We start from the raw sequence: 18,157 nt of genomic DNA, 5'->3' as shown, positions 1-18,157 counted from the left end.
TTAGTTTTTCGTAAACACACCACTGCCAAACTCAGCTACAAGAAACTCCTAGATTTCTGTATTAGGTTTTATGAGGCAACAATTGCTTCCTAATACAGAAGACCCCAAAAGGCTTAACACATCTAGATAGTTCATTTGCTAAAAGGCACTAACAGGTGGGAGCAGGGTAGGAAGGACAGAAGGGCAACTGCCCCATATCTTGGACTCTACAAGAGCTAGAGCATCACTTTTTTAATGGAAGATGGGAATCTGGATGTTATGTGCCATCCCCTGGTGGTTAATTGCCCCTTCCTAAGGATGCTTATGAGCACCAAAGAAATCTGGAACAGCCATCCTCATTATGTGACGGTAGCCATCCTTCCCCTCCTCCAATGCTCTCTTTCAGCATTTTCCCACCCTTTGCAGGTGACAACGTTTAGTTCTAACATTGGTATATACAACCCTAAGCTTTTGCCAATAAATAACAGCTCGGTCCTATGCATGTTTATTGGGAGGGGTGGTATTAAGCTACAAGAAGCCATGGCATCTTCTCATATAATTCTGAGGTTGTCTTTATAAGCAACAGCCCCCTGCACACACTGATGGGCAATATACCTGTGTTCTCCTGCCATAAGACCTCACCTGTGGGCAAGAAAACAACTCATCAGTTCACTTTAAATTAAAAGCAACTCAGCCAGGAGCTGAGGCCAGGTGGAAGATGCTAGGAAGCCAGTAATTTGCATGCTCACAGCCAATGAGGGATCCTGTTTGTTCACTTTCCAAGGCAGACTTTCCTGCAGGCTACCAAACTTCCCTGTTAGAAAGTAATTTCAGACTCATAAAAAGCAATTTAGAAATCCAGGAGTTTCCTGGAGCTGGGTTTGGGCACTATTGTATCTACAAAATGTACAAATAGCAGCAACGATGGAAGTTTGTGGACTTTCTAAGTCTGATCTGGTTAATCTGTCTGTCTGTCTGTCCATCCATCCATTATCTGTCAACTATCTTCTCCAGAGTCTCTCCTGCCAAACCCAGAAATAAAAGAGAAGATGCGCTCGTCTTTTACACAGAATTTTGTCACTCAAATACCCCAGTAAACAAGCAGTTAATACTTGCATATGAAAGCAGAGAGGCAGCAGCCTCCCCAGCCCTTCCAGGTCCATCTTATACCAGTTGCACTGCAGCCGTTCTCAATGGTACTCCATGGAATCTCATCATGGGGTTTACTGACCTCCCCCGGCTGGGCTTCACCCATGTTGCAGGGGACAAAAGAGCAAAGGAGGATGGTGGAGCACCATTGTTGCAGCTCTCGGAATGAGCTTCTTGGGAGGGACCTGTTATCCCCTCTTGGCCTCCTGAGGAGGAGATTCGACCTCAAAGGCATCGCATCACTGCCCCCCTTCCTGCTCCTTGTGTGTGTGGCTGGAAACTGAGAATGAAATCAAACAGAAGGACCAGGATGACAGCATGACTTCAGATGGAATGGTCCTGTTGGGACCCAGACTTCTTCCTGAGCTCAGCTCTTGGCTTAGGAAGCAAGCCGAGCCAAGAGGAAGTCCGTGTGCAACTCTGGCTGCACAACTGGCAGTCTTCTTCCACATCATCCGTCACACGAACAAGGGCCACGAGTCATGTGCACAGAGGAAGGCTGCCATTTGCACAGCATGCATCTGGGCTCAATTCCTGGCAGGCATCTGAGCACACGGGCAAACATTCAGCACACTTGACACCATGTTGGACTCATGGCCATAAGAAAGCAGGCCAGAGTCCCTGGGGCTGAGCCCAGGGATTCCAGCCCCCAAGTGGATTCCTCACACATCTGTAGATAAGACTAGAATTCAGGAGGAAAGGGCAGTTGTAGCCCTTTTCTCCTAGAAGTGGATGCCTGAGGACTTCTATGCATTTCTGTCTTGTCTGGCCTTCCATCTATTGCATGAAAAAACCAAAGTCCTCTTGGTCATAGAGGAGAGAGAGGAGAGGAGGCAACTAGGCCTGAATAGGAACTACTAGAAGAAGCTGTCCCTCTTGCTGCTTCCCCCACACCAATTTCATCAGGGCAGGAACAGAATGGAAGTCCAGAGGATGGCTCAGTGGCAGAGGACTGAAGGCCCCAGGTTGGATCCCTGGCTTCTCCATGGAGGCAGGGCTGAATAAACGCCTGTCTGTCACCCTAGTGGGCTGCTACTGGTCAGTGTTTTCAATACTGGGCTAAAGGAACCCGTGGCCAGACTCAATGGAAAGCAGCTTGCGATCTTCCTAAGCTGACTGCCACAACACAATCCCTGATGCTGCTGGCCACTCGCCATCACCCAAATGAAAACAACTTTCAGAGAAAACCCATGCAGAACACACAGATCAACAGGGGTCTTGAAGAGGGGAAAGGACCCAAGCAAATACCAAAATAAAACCAAAAAAATCAATTGAAGGGAGAATAGATAACAAAGGAGTGCATGCTCCAGATATAAAGACAACCCTTTGTTTTTGTGCCCTTTCCTATCATGACACACCCAAGCACACACACTTCTGTAACCGTGGCACACTTATACCCAATTATGTTCCTTAAGGCCTCTTGTTTGTTTAAATTCCTGTACATGAACACTGTTTTAAATCTCCACTCAAAGAGCTCCACAATTGCTTGCCCTCAGGAGAGATGGAAAGGGGTTGCTTCTGAGCAATGTTCTTCACAGAATGTCAGGCTTGTCAGGGGATTACAGAGCCGTCGGTTGATTATGGGTACCTGATGCTTTACATTTCAGTTGCTCCCTTTGCTTCTACATTCACAACAGCTTGGATTTCCTAGCAGCCCGCTGACATAATTTTGCACATTATTTGCATGAGAGCTCTCCTGGGAGAGTCACAGCAAGGAATGAACTCTTTTCTGTTCCTTGAAAATCCTCATTCTTGCCTTATCCTACTTGAGGCTGTGGGTTTTGTTTTGTTTCAAAAAAAAGTATAAAGAACAAAATCTATGCCTTGTATCCAGGAAAAGGAGAAACTCTTTCAGGAAGACAAGAAATGATAAGCAGATGTTTCTACAGCTTCGTTAAAATGCACAGCATTTCATTGGCAGCATTAAGGTCCAGTTGTATTGTCTGGTCCAGAGCTGCTATTGTCTCCACACTGCTTAAAAGGAAAAAGAAAAGCTGTATGAGGCCCATTTGCTTCCATTTCTGGTTCTGCCTCCTGAACGTTGCTGCCATTGTCTGCCTTCTAAATCCACCAGGTTCCATAATTAAGATTATGTTTCCTCAAAATTGCATTATTCATGGGGGCCAATAAAAGCCTGAAGACCAAGAGATGTGCCGACTCTGATCAGGTCACCTCCACTGGGAAGAAGCTTCAGAAATGACTTAGGACCGGGCTACCTAAAGGACCGTCTTCTCCCATAATCACCCATGCATCCCTCAAGAGCTGGGCAAGATGTCCTTCCGAATGAGCCATCCCTCAAGGAGAGGAGAGGGATGGCAAACAGAAGAAGGGCCTTTGCAGTGGCTGCCCCCCGGCCACTGAAATAGCTGGGGAGCAGCCTTGCAAAATAAGCTCCCCGGAGAGATGCGCCTGGCTCCATCATTATTCTCTTTCTGGTGCCAGGCAAAGACATTTCTCTTTACCAGACATTTCAACAACTGATTTTAACTCATTTAATGTTAACAGTGTATATAGTTGTCCTAATTCACTATATTTATTATTTTAATGGCCCCTACAATATTGTTTTTTTCCTTATGAAGCTTTTATACAATGTTTTTATTGTTTTTAAGAACCTGGAGATCCCTGTTGGGATAGTTGGCAACATACAAGTCCATAAATAAATACGTGTGGGTATAAAGAAGTGCTCTGAACTGAGTGAGGTCCTCAGTCCATGTTTCACTGAGGCAGCAATTCTCCAAAGCTTCTCCAGCAGATGTACTTTGACTTGGACTTCAGGTGCGTTCCATTCTCAGTGATGCTATTAGACATTATGGTAAACTGGCTAATACCCAATACCTTCCTTGTACTGTTGCATGGATAGGATCTTTGTCCTTTTGTGACTAGACAGACCACATGGGTGGCACCGGGGACAAGATTTCAGATTTCCAGATGTGCCCATGGGCCCTGAATTCTGTACAATTTATTTCTAAGCAAACATTCAACGGCCTAGCTGCAAGTTTATGCACATATAACTCAGAGGAATTCCCACTGAAATAATTTTGATTTATTCTTGAGTAAACAAGATTCCAGCATATCCATTCTCTTTCCTCAAGAGAAACGATTCAATGCCAAAGGCGTAATATACACACTAAAATCAGCACTTATCTCCAATACAATTCAAACTTAAGCAAAGCATCCACCAAACAGGACACTATGAAACACAAATCTATCCATTATCAGGAATTAATCCCATGGTGTTCAGTGAAGTAACTGTGCATAGGAGAGCCATCCTTAGTAAAGCCTGAAAAGTGTGCTAATTTTAGATATAAAAATGTTGAACAAGGTGATCTTCTGGGGAGAAGAATTGCTAGAGATGCTACCTGATTATGATTACATGTTGAGTAGTTACCCTGAGAACCCAGGTGTTTGAAACACATGTGAAAATCCAATAGCCAATATGCTAAGAAAGGTAGCAATGGACAGTGCCTTAAGGGAAAACAAATAGGAAGACGTAGGTACTACAATCAGATGCCAGCTTCAAGGGAAGATTTCAACTGGTCAGTTCCCCACACTCACTGGACAATTCCCCATGCACTGCAGTTTTATCCTGTGGTCAATATTACTTTAATTCATGTTCAGTGGTTTAATTGCAGGAGTTTCCAATCATGACATCTTTCGTGTCACATATCTTTGTGCCTGTAGGGCTCTTTCATACAATCATATGCCTTGGTGGATGACTGTACCACCTCCAGAATGTAAATAGAGTACAGCGGATTTGGAAGTATAACCAAGAGTGCCATGTCTCACAGAAGACTGAAGAAGAAAGGTGGGTTCAAAATTTAGGCAAAGGACGGCAAAATATTTTTAAAGAAAGATGGAAAGAATTGGAGAAAAAATTGCCTTCTGTGATACCTGTGTGCATATTATTGTTGTCCCATTGATACTTCTGTCCATTTCAGTCTTGCCAAAATAGCTAGGAGTTTTTTTAAAAAAAATGGAATACCCATATAGTTGCCACCCAGCAGACATTCTCCGCCAGCCACCCAAAAATACTTCTGAAACAATGTCACCTCTTAGTGATTCTGGAAGGAAATTGTAGTCCCAAAATGGTGGCATTCCTTGCCTTGTGGTCCCTGCAAAGTGATGTTTCTCCTAGTATGGATGTTTAGGACAATCAGGAAGGGAGAAGAAACCAACAGAGAGATCTGCTATGATCAAAAACTGGCCAAGGAATTTTTCCCAAAAAAGGAAGCATGAACTGCTGCTCCTGGTTATGAAAGATGTGACAGATTTTACTTCCCCCCCACTTTCAACCAGCCCCCAAATTTATGCCACCTCCTTTTTTCCTGACCCCTTCCCACTCCCAATTTTATGCTAGGCATTTTCAGAACTTATGTCAAACCTATGCAAGAGACTGCTTCCTTGCAGTCATTAAAAGTAGCAATCAAAGCTGATTTTCCAACAGTCGTGAAATGGTCTTAGCACCTGCCAGAAAAGCTGGATCGAAACTGTTGTGACAGCAAAGTTGTGTCTGTGGCACTACTGCCATACCTGCATGTAGCACGTAGAGTCCTTGGTTCTAGCCCTACAGGACAGTTTCCAAAACAAACACATATAAAATGCTGTGTGAAGTTGGAAGGGGAGGCAGCCTTCCTGCTGGGAAATTGCCGAAAGCACCCAGCCTGTGGCAGTCTCTTCCATATCTGTCAGAAAGACTTCTGAGAGTGCAAAGTAATGGCATACATTTCTCTGGCCTTTCTTCCTTCTGTTAGGACCTTTTCTGTGTGGGGGGAACAAATGTACAACAGCTAATCCATGATTATGTATAAATAGTTGCATGGGACCCAACTGACTTTCCTAAGTCATTTCCAAAAAAAAAAAAAAAACCCATAGCATATGCCTCTCACTTTTGCAGGACTGTTATTTTCCTGTGGAAAGAGATCTTTGGGAACTTTTTGGAGGATGATATTTTTTAAGGGCAAGGTAAGTGAGAGATTCGTACTAGAGTGAGCATCAGGGATACACATGGCTGAGGAATCCAATTTGGGGATGAGAATCCACTGGGTCCCCTGGACTCAGCTCTGGTCTGCTTTGCTGCATCTGCAATGCTGTGTTCCTGGCCAACTTGCTCAGCATTCACAGATGCTTGCCAGGAATTGAGCCCTGCACAAGCAGCTTCCCACTTTCGTGTCACATACAGCAGCCTTTGTGCTGCTGCGTGTGATGCACAAGAATGTTGCCAGTTGCCCTGCCTTCACTCCATGAGTGGTTGTGGACTTCCTTTCTGCTTGGCTTGCTTACTAAGTGAGATCCAGGAGTTCGCCTGTTGGCATGGAGCACCAGTTTCATGAGGATTGTTCCTAACTAACTGTTAACTAGTCAAAGCACCTTACAAACAACCTGGGAAAAGAGTGTGATGGAAAAGCCAAAGCATGGATTAGTCTCAGATCCTCCAATAACAGAGTGTAGTGGCCAAAACAGGTAGAAAATTTCTTGTTGTACAGGGAACAAAGAAAGATGCATTTGTACATCTCACTGACCCAAGCTGGTAATAAACCACAGTGGGTTAGGTGTTATGCAAACACCAGATGGTGTGCCAGACAGACAGCTGAGCTAATCAGAGGTTGTTGGCTCCTTCCTCCCTTCTCTTCCCTCACCTTGGTTCCTCTACAGGTATCCCAGGGTATGTCACAGCTAGTCTTTCTCCCTCCTCCACCACAACCACAAGCTGTTTCATGGTCATGGCGGTTTATCATCATCATCATCATCATCATCATCATCATTTTCTTAAACTTTTCTTGAAATTGCAAAAACCAGCTATCAAACTGGATTTTTGATTCCCATTTTGGCAGCTGTGTACAGTCCCTTCAAAGCTACCTTTGGCAGCTGTCAAAAGTAATTATCCATTTTTAAAGTGAGGTTTAGAAAGGGTTTTAAATGTTTTGGCCTGTCTATAGATAAATATGCAGGTGCAGTATAAAAACCCACAGTGAGCTATTGGATTGTATGAACCCAGGAATGAACTCTGCAAATTCTGCCCAATTCCTTCTTAAAAACTCAGGTTTGGGGAAAAGGGGTTAAACTTTAATACAAAAGAAGTTGAAGAAATATAGATGACACCGACTGATTAAGTTCCCCTCACAGGTTTTGAGCACAAAAAGCTCCAGAGTGCAAGAGGAGACCATGACCATATCGTGGGTATGGGTTCCCATTCCAACCCTGAGCACAAACACATTGCGTGTACTGTTCCAGCACCAGTCTTTACGGGACATTGTGCTTTTTCTCTTCTGGGTCTTGGTAGTCACTGAATGGATGAGCCATGGACCTTGTTTGCATTCAGAACTCAGCAAGGAAAAGGGTATCTATGCATTCTAGAGATGCCACGTGTGCTGACTAGAGTTGAGGACCATACCTACGCATAGAGATAAGGGTACATACTCAGCCTATTACATAACCAGTTGTATGCTGGTCCAACTTTCACAAATAACATGGAGGTTCCGGAGCCAAGGGACCAGAAAACACACGCAGCACTGGGACTTGCTTTCTTGGCATTCCACTCTAAATATATCTAGCTGAAATTTGATGCCACAACAGAAAGTAAAAGTGAAATTGCTCTCCTTATGAGTAACTGAAAAGGCACTAGCACAATTATATAGAGAAGAATGTGTGAGGTGGTAAAGGTTTTCCCTGCCTGTACACCTTCCAGCCACAGCCTTCAATATTCATGAGCTCAGGAGCAATGGTTATCGCTGTGTGCCATTCTCATCCATCACAGATAAGTTCAAGTATAGATCACGTAATCCAATAATAATTACATTGTATAAGCTGCTTCCCAAGCTATTGCTTACTGCTTAATTACAATGGTGGTTTGATTGGGTTTGCTTCATTTAGCAGTTGGATTAGATCTTGACTACAGTAGAATAATTTTTAAAAGGCCATTCCAAGGATATTACATAAAGGTTTGCTTTGTTCGTGTTGTTGCTTAATTTCTCCCACTTCCAGACTGAATATCTCCTCAGCCAAATTTAATGAGGCTGTTAGGGTAATTTACAGTGCAATTCCCGGTGTGCCTACCCAGAAGGAACCTCCATTGAGTTCAATGGGTCTTACTGTTTAGCATGCATGTGTAGAATTGCCAACAAACACATAAATTAAATGGGTCTGAGTATAAGGCACCTCCTAAACTTCTCCTTCTGAGGCTAAGAACTTACTACTACCTAGATAGAGAGACCTTCTCATCTTAGGTATTCCTAAATATTCCACTCTAAGCATCTCGCAAGATTATTGGAATAAGCATGAAACTAATAAATATAGTACCACAGTTGCATGGGAGAACTTGATGGCTCAGTTCAACTCTTAGGAACTAAATTCCAATGGTAGGTGAGATTGAAGGCAAAAAGGCTGGTGCCAAAATACCGCAAACACCAGCAACTTGTCATTTAAAGCTTTTATTACCAGTAGCTTAACCACTGGAAGAAGCATTCAGCCTTTTGGAATGAGGAATTCTGCAGGGGCTAGAAAACCAACACATTATTGGCCACCAGGAGAAAGCAGGCATGGCAAACCACAGGTGGCCAGAGTTGACCTGTGGTCCTGAAGTTCTCCACTGACAGCATCAGTCTGGAATAGAATCCCAGTACTAAATTTAAACATGCTCAGGCATTCCGTCCCTCCCCTAGAATGTATTCTAATCATCAAAGCAGAGTCTCCTCTGCCCTTAATTCTAATGATTTATTCCAAAACGGTATGGATATCTCATTCATCTGTATCCTGCAGAAACTACTTCAAGGGCAGAACATCACATTACCCTTGGGAGGCTCCCAAAACTATCAGATCACTCCCCTATAATGTGCAGAAACACTTACCCAGTAGTGAGAAGTAAAGGGGCACTTGAAGCGTCCTATCCCTACATGTCCACTCTTTCTGTCCCGATTGAGTTCTGCCTGGTTAGTGAGCAAGTGCTTAGTGAGCCACATGGAGCAGCATTTCAATGGGATGAGTGGTATATTGGGTTGGGTGGACACTCATCATGGCAGCCCTATTTGCTTAGGGAATGACCTAGGAAGTGACCCAAACTGCAGGCAGTTTTGTTGATCCATATGAACGAACCGGTCCTAGTAATTTTCATCTCCACCAGGAGCAGAACTTTTGTAGACCTGATGGGTCTTATTTGCCCATTCCAGATGGCCATTCCGTTTGTCCATCCATTCCAGGCCGCATCAAAATATTGTGCATTGCAAAAGGCAGCGATGCTACTGGGCAAACTCCTGCTAATGGCAAGTACCCACCCCCAGTTAGCTGACTGGTGGCAGTAGGATGCCTGATGGGATCTCAGTGCACAGAGACGTGAGGGAGAAGGGCTGAGCGTGTGCACTCGAGAAGCCATTCCTTGCATGCAGCTCTCGGGGCAAAAAGTGTTGCCCACCTTTATTTTATTAAATGCAGAAGTCCTCAGGTAATTCCCAATTGCACATCCTTGATTCTTTTGCAGACTGTGATTCATTGATTGGGCCATTTTTTATACTTTAGTCCTCTCCAAAGTAGCCCAACCACTCTGAGTGTTTTGGTAAGTGTAAAAACAATTATCTTCTAAAATCCAGGGGAAAACGCATGATCAGATATAGATTTTTGCTCCTTTAAATGTAATACCTCAGACACTAAAGGCTAAGAAAACATAGTTTTCTTACTAAATGCTCTCTCCCAAAGATGGCCAAATACAGCTGAAATGATCAGTTGTCAACTGATTGAAGAATATATGCTTTTTAGCCAATTAACTAGTTGACTAATGGATTGCATTGAAATAAACTTCACTTTAAGGACCGTTTTGGACAGCAAAGCCAGTATAAAATAACTTACAATTTCATAAATAAACGCCATCATGCAGTGGTGGAAGGAAAGGTGAAATTTAAGATTGTATTTTTATTCAAGCTTATGAAAATGTACCAAACCAGAAAATTTTCAGCAATAATTTATGTATTAGTCCAGTCACCAAAGTCATATATCTTTAGCTGCTCAATAACCAGTATTCTCAAGGAGGTATGGAGATAAATTAAAAACATAAAATAGAAAGTAATGAAAACAATGGCAGAAGATAAAACCAGCACAAGATAGTACACTGTGGGATATAAAGCAAAGCTAGCATTAGGGACAAAAACAACGCCATGATCAAACAGCACTAAAACGGTTCCTAAAAAACCTGAGAATTTTTTTAAGGGCCTTTGCCTGCTGCCCAAAGGGCCATAATATAGGCATACCAGGTAAACTTCTTTGGGAAGAACAAAGGTTATCTCTCAAAAGACAACTTTCCTCCTTTGGTAGAGGAGCTAGAAGAAGGCCAAAGATTATGACCTCAGGAATCTGGGTATGGAACTATGGGAAGAGATGTCCATTCAGGTAAGCTGTCCCCAAACCATTTAAGGCTCTAAAGGTTAAAACCAGCACCTTGAATTGGGACCCGAACAGACTAGCCGCCAACGTAGTGGTCCAACCAATGGCATAACGAGACCAAGCAATCCCAATTAACAATCTAACTTTCTTGTTCGGGATTAGCTGACATTTCAAACAACCCCGTGTATAGCATCTTGCAATAATCAATCAAAATGTTACCAGAACATGAATCAATCAAATCTGCCCTTCAGTTACTGCACCACTGATTAAAATGTCCCATCCTTGATTAAAATTGGCCCTTACCAATCATCATCTAAAGTTTCTGCTGATGACTCTTTTCCCAATTAAATCAATTAAAGGCTGTAGTCCAAATTGTAACCTGAAGTAAATAACACATTCCTATTGTCTCAACACTGCGTAGTTTTTAAAGTATTCTGAATACCAAGTTAAGCCCCCAAGGTAAAAGTAGCAGATTCCCACACAGGGCTGATCTTGAGAAAACCATGTGAGTCTTCACCCTTCTCTGAAAGGATGTCTGAAACCCACAAGCATTTTCTCCATTTTCTGAAGACATGTCCAAGGCAAACTCTGTAGCTGCCTTAGCAGACAGAGTTATATATGATAGGGGAGAACTGCAGAATGCCATAGGGATTCCTCTATGGCAACTTTCTCAACATGGCACCTTTCAGATTTGTTGGACCATTGCTCCCATCATTCCCAGCCAGCACCATTCCATGTGGTCCCTTTTGAAGAGGATGCTGAAAACATTTATCCAACACCTCTATAGCACACCAGACTGGAGAAGGCTGCTCTCTGGAATGAGACAGCTCAAAGTAAGGGCCCTTATACTGGTCTTAAATTATATGGGGCTTGAATATGAGGAAGCATCTCTCCCAAACAAGGACTTGCACCACTTAGATCTGCAGAGGAGGAGGAGGATTTCTATACCACCCCAAAGCCAAAGCTCACTGGGTGGTCAGATGTTAAAGCAAACAGCTTATGAGCAGCCAACGGAGTCCTGGAACTAACATAATCTGTTCCCAAAAGCAAGTGCATTTTTACTGCTGAACCCAGCAGATCATGTGAAGTCAGGGCAGCTTCTACTCCACTGGAGTGCCATTCCCCAGAAGAGGTGACTGCTGAAGGCAAGACTCGCTTAAGAAGACAATCAAGCTAGAGAAAGTAGAAAGCAGAAGAAGAGGAAGACCAAATATGAGATGCATTGACTCCATAAAGGAAACCACAGCCTTGCATTTACAAGAGCTGAACATGGTTGTCAAGGGGAAGCCGTTTTGGAGGGTGCTCAGTGGCCATAAGTTGGAGATGATTGCATAGCCAGAAGTGTGGCTTCTAGATCGAGAGAGGTATTACTACCACTCTATATGACTCTGGTGCACCCACAACTGGAGTATTGTGCTCAGTTTTGGGCCCCTCATTACAGAAAAGATATAGCCAGGTTGGAGGCAGTGCAGCGTAGGGCCACAAGGTTGGTGGCCAGTTTGCAGGGGATGGGGAATGAGGCGAGACTGAGGGAACTGGGGAAGAGGAGACTCAGAGGGGATATGTTGGCAACATACAGGTATGTGAGGGGATGTCACATGGAGATGGGTAGAGACCTGTTCTCCCCTGCAGAGGAAGGCAGGAGATGCTCCAACGGAGCAAAGCTCAGGGAGCCAAGGTTCCATTTGGATGCCAGGAAGCACTTCCTGACAGTCAGGACCCTGTGGGTGTGGAATGGGCTTCCACAGGAGGTGGTTGAGGCCCCATCGGTGAGGGTGTCCAACGATAGGATGGACATGCACATGGTGGGCATGTCGTGAGTGGAGCCGGCTGGTGCCGGGGGTCAGACTAGCTGTCCCGGGAGACCCCTTCTGACTCACTCTGTTTCTATGTTTCTATGATGGCATCTAACAATAATCAAAGAGCCTTACATTGTTCTTTTAATTAGCTGTGTGGAGTTGGTTATAAATCTTTTCACATTCTCCAGTTCTATTTCCTCGCCTTTCCATATAAGGCCAACTGAATTTTTAAATAACCAGAGCTGGGCACATGCTTCCAAAATTAGGTCTCCTCAGCACTTTATACCAGAAGGCGAATTGTTCCATGTCTCTGTGAGGAAAACCAACCCTAATAGAGTCAGAAATTGCCGTCTTGGCAACTGCATGATCCTTTAACATGTATTTTAAAATTGTTACTTTTTATTTAAAATCTGGAGAAAATTTGGGGAAGATTTTATGATATATATTCTTGAATGGCAAGTCATTTCCCTTTATGCAGCTTTTAAAGTTATCCAGGATTTCGAAATCTTCCATTATCCTGGCTCTTCAGGCAGCATCATGTGCCCAAAGCTACCATAAGGGAGCCCTCAACTTAATTTCTGCCTTTTTAATGAAATCTAAATCTCTTCCGAATGTAATTATGCAATATCTATTCTGCAACACCGAGATCTGAGGAACAGTTATAATCAATTTCTCTTTGGAAATTGGAAACAGAGTGATTAGATACTCTTTCCTTCTTGTTACACACAGATATGGTGGTAAAGTTATACATTTCCCATTTCTATTTTAAGCTCATCCCAAGAAACAGAAACATGTTTCTAAGTACATTAAGTAGGCAGCTGTTGCTATGAATTTGTGTCAATGTTCCATACTTTTAACAGGCTGCATTGGCAACAAAATTTATTAAATCCCTTTGAAATCATGCACAACTGTAGTCTTCCAAGGGTAGTTTATGGATGCCAGATTTCACATCATTATTAACTGAACAGGTGTCCTTTGTAGAAGCTGTGGATTTTTTTCCCAAATCACAACTATAGATCATTTTATTGTGTATGTATTCATTTAGTTGGATATATATCCTTTCCACCAAAACTGGCATTCCAAGCAGCTAGCAGTCACAACTGAAATTAATTAAAGCAACAGAATGCATTAACAAAACCTAGGTGGTCACAGGGCATTGTCTAGATGGGTGTACAAATTTTTGTACTCCCAGCTACATGGTTGGAAAATGTTCCTGCCATGGAGCTGGGAAGCTGAGCTTGAATTCCCCTCTCCTGATCTTGCAACCAGCTTGGAAAGCATCATGCCAGTCATGTCTCTGCGGTTAGATGACCATCCTTGGAGAAGAAGAGCTTCTCAGGATTCTTCTGGAACAAGGAGAGGATAAGGTCCCCTGGTGGTACCTCAGCCTGTTTCCCACCACATCTCAAGCATCACGCTTATACAGACCAAATTGACTATCTAAGTGCTGTGAAGGGTGGGAGGTGTGTGAAGGCAACCGCTACCTCCATATTTCTTCTGCACTGCACAAGATGTTCACAATTTTCAGAGTTCAGAAGACAATGGGCATCCACGTAGGACTGCCCTTTAAAACACACACAAACACAATAATTGCTATCTTTTACTTCTACATAAGGGCCTAAACTGGGATAGGACAGTCACAGCCTCTATTTTTAATCGCATTGTTTAATTCCTAGAAAAAGGGAGCTCAAGTTCTTATGGAAACACCAAACACCACCTTCTGACCCTGAACAATCTTCACTTTGTGAAGATGCCTTATAGTCACTCAATTTTGAGTGAAATGCAGAACGTCCAGCATCAGCTCCTAGATGCCTAGCCTGAGTGTATGAGCCTCCATTTTATATGTCCCAGAATACCTAGCCTGAGTGTATGAGCCTCCATTTTATATGTCCCAGAATTACCCTGACGTTGCAGGGGCATTATGGGATGCTTTAAATGGTAATGTCAGGTAAACCAATGGGCTGAGGCTTACCAAAAGATTTTTTTTCCTCTTTCAAACCAGAAGTCAGTCATGTTAAGATGGCCTTGTGTCCTACTTTCCAGAGGACTGTCCTCAATGAGATTGGCATCCCTGCCCCATCCTACTTTAAAGAACCCCAAGAACTGTTGCCAACTGACTATTAGCTCCAAATAAGAGACTAACACACTGGAGCACAAAGTCAGCTAATCATAATCTTCCACACTATTGTGAGATGTACTTGCTTTCTATTTAAATTACAATAATTATCTCTAAATCTGCACACAGATATGTTTCCAGGGCCCTGGCACTGGAAACATTTCAGGGCAGAACTCCAGTAATAAGGAGTACAAAACTGCCATGGCTTAACCTTGGTGCATAGGAAACTGAATTTGGCCCCACAAAAAGTTGTGAACACATGGAGACATTTCCTTCACTGTTACAGCCAGTGCCTAGTGAATCTTTGTACAAATTAAGCTGTAATGCTGAGCTTAAAGATACAGTTCTTGCCAGCAGCTATGTTTGTGGGAGAGAAATAACTTTCTGGCCATTCCTGGCAAGCACTACTTTACTTTTCCAGATGTTGCAACATGCTGGAAAATCTGGGGTTATGAAGGTCACGCCAGTTGTCTCTGTGTTGTGGTTGTTTGGCATTATTAAGTTACCATGAAGTGCAAATTTTTTTAAAAAGTGTCAGGTGTATTGAAGTCCTAGTGAAATAAATGGGACAAGGACACTTTCCTAGACTGCTTTCACAGAATTTAATATTAGCTGCTGAAAAATCTCCAAATTCTCCAAATGTCATTTTCCTTGTGGTCCAGTTGCTCCAAAATCTGTAGCTTGTTGTGGGTAGTGGGAATATGGGGCAAATATGGGCCCAAACCTGCCAAAAATTTCCACCCTTGTGCTAAAGCTGATCAATACCATAGCATGAAAAGATACAATGGCACCTTAATTTGTCATTGTAGAAACAAAGAAGAAACGTGATACAGCCATGCCTTCACTGAACTCAACTCTGGCAAGACATTCACCAAATATTTGGTGCATCAGAGAAGATCCCGCCTCCCAGAGGAATAAAGGAAGCCCAGATAACAGTCTTCCTCAAACCCAACATTTAACCAAGACTTGATTCAAGTTCAAGCTCAGACTTCAGATTTGCAAACAATATATTCTACAGTTGTTGTTGTTGTTAGTCACGAAGTTGTGTCTGACCCATGGACAACACTCCTCCAGGCCTTCCTGTCCTCCACCATCCCCGGAGTCCACTCAAGCTCACACCCACTGCCCCAGTGACTCCATCTAGCCAACTCATCCTCTGCCGTCCCCTTCTTTTCCCATCTATTGTGCCCAGCATTAGGCTCTTCTCCAGGGAGTCCTTCCTTCTCACTAGGTGGCCAAAGTATTTGAGTTTCATCTTCAGGATCTGGCCTTCTAAAGAGCAGTCAGGGTTGATCTCCTCTAGGACTGACTGGTTTGATCGCCTTGCTGTCCAATGTGGTGCCGGACTCCTCCGGCATCACATTTCAAAGGCCTCAATTCTTCAGTGCTTAGCCTTCCTTATGGTCCAACTTTCACAGCCATACATTGCAACTGGGAAAACCATAGCCTTGATTATACGCACTTTTGTTGGCAGGGTGATGACTCTGCTTTTTAGTATGCTATCTAGATTTGTCATAGCTTTCTCCCAAGGAGCAAGCGTCTTTTAATTCCTTGGCTGCAGTCCCTGTCTGCGGTGATCTTGGAGCCCAGGAAAATAAAATCTGTCACTACCTCCATTTCTTCCCCATCTATTTGCCATGAAGAGAGAGGACAGGATGCCATGATCTTAGTTTTCTTAATGTTGAGTTTCAAGCCAACTTTTGCACTCTCCTCCTTCACCCGCATCAAGAGGCTCTTTAGTTCCTCTTCACTTTCTGCCATGAGAGTTGTATCATCTTCATATCTGAGGTTGTTGATATTTCTCCCGGCAATCTTAATTCTAACTGGTGATTCATCTAGCCCCGCCTTTCTCATGATGTGCTCTGCATATAAGTTAAATAGGCAGGGCAACAGTATACAGCCTTGACGAACTCCTTTCTCAATTTTGAACCAGTCAGCAGTTCCGTGTCCAGTTCTCACTGTTGCTTCTTGACTCGCATATAGGTTTCTCAAGAGACAAATAAGATGGTCTGGTACTCCCATCTCTTTAACTTGCCACAATTTGTTGTGATCCACACAATCAAAGGCTTTAGCTGCTAAAGTTTAGCATATTCAATGAAGCAGATGTTTTTCTGGAACTCCCTAGCTTTCTCCATGATCCAGTGTATGTTGGCAATTTGATCTCTAGCTCCTCTCCCTCTTCGAAATCCTGCCTGTACTTCTGGTAGTTCTCGGTCCACATATTGCTGGAGCCTAGCTTGTAGGATTTTGAGCATCACTTTGCTAGCATGTGAAATGAGTGCAATGGTGCGGTAGTTTGAACATTCTTTGGCATTGCCCTTCTTTGGGATCGGAATGTAAACTGACCTTTTCCAATCCTGTGGCCACTGCTGAGTTTTCCAAATTTGCTGGCATATTGAGTGTAGCACTTTTACTGCATCGTCTTTTAAGATTTTGAATACCTCAGCTGGAATACTGTCACCTCCACTAGCTTTGTTGTTGCTCAGACTTCCTAAAGCCCATTTCACTTCTCATTCCAGGACATCTGGCTCGAGGTCAATGACCACCCCATCATGGTTATCAGGGATGTTAAGCTCTTTCTTGTATAGTTCCTCTGTGTAATCTTGCCACCTCTTCTTAACCTCTTCTGCCTCTATTAGGTCCCTGCCATTTAGGTCCTTTATCATGCCCATCTTTGCATGGAACATTCCCTTCATATCTCCAATTTTCTTGAAGAAATCTCTGGTCCTCCTTATTCTATTGTTTTCCTCTATTTCTTTGCACTGCTCATTTAAGAAGGCATTCTTATCTCTTCTAGTTATTCTCTGGAATTCTGCATTCAATTGTTTGTATCTTTCTCTTTCTTCCTTGCCTTTCGCTTCCCTTCTTTCCTCAGCTATTTGTAAAGCTTCCTCAGACAGCCATTTTGCTTTCTTGCATTTCTTTTTCTTTGGGATGGTTTTAGTTGCTGCCTCTTGTATAATGTTGTGAACCTCTGTCCATAGTTCTTCAGGCACTCTGTCTATCAGATCTAATTCCTTAAATCTATTTGTCAGCTCTACTGTATATTCATCAGGGATATGATTTAGGTCATACCTGAGTGGCCTAGTGCTTTTCCCTACTTTCTTCAATTTAAGCCTAAATTTTGCAACCAGAAGCTCATGATCTGAGCCAGGGTCAGCTCCTGGTCTAGATTTTACTGACTGTATAGAACTTCTCCATCTTTGGCTGCAGAGCACATAGTCAATCTGATTTCTGTGTTGACCGTCTGCTGATGCCCATGTGTAGAGTTGTCTCTTGGGTTGTTGGAAAAGAGTGTTTGCTATGACCATCGTATTCTCTTAGCAAAATTCTACCAGTCTGTGCCCTGCTTCATTTTGTACTCCAAGGCCAAAATTGCCTGTTATTCTGGTTATCTTTTGGTTTCCTACTTTAGCATTCCGATCCCCCATGATGATAAGGACATCATTTTTGGTGTTAATTCTAGAAGGTGCTGTAGGCCTTCATAGAACTGGTCAACTTCAGCCTCTTCAGCACCAGTGGTTGGGGCATAGACTTGGACTATTGTGATGTTGAATGGTTTGCCTTGGATTCGAACTGAGATCATTCTGTCATTTTGGAGACTGTATCCCAGTACTGCTTTCCCTACTTTTATTGACTATGAGGGCTACTTCATTTCTTCTGAGGGATTCTTGCCCGCAGTAGTATACCTGATGGTCATCTGAATTAAATTCACCCATTCCTGTCCATTTTAGTTCACTGATTCCTG

This window comes from Varanus komodoensis, unplaced genomic scaffold, assembly GCF_004798865.1.
Source record: "Varanus komodoensis strain SLA01 unplaced genomic scaffold, ASM479886v1 scaffold11, whole genome shotgun sequence".
NCBI lineage: Eukaryota > Metazoa > Chordata > Lepidosauria > Squamata > Varanidae > Varanus > Varanus komodoensis.
Note: the sequence above shows the minus strand (reverse complement) of the source record.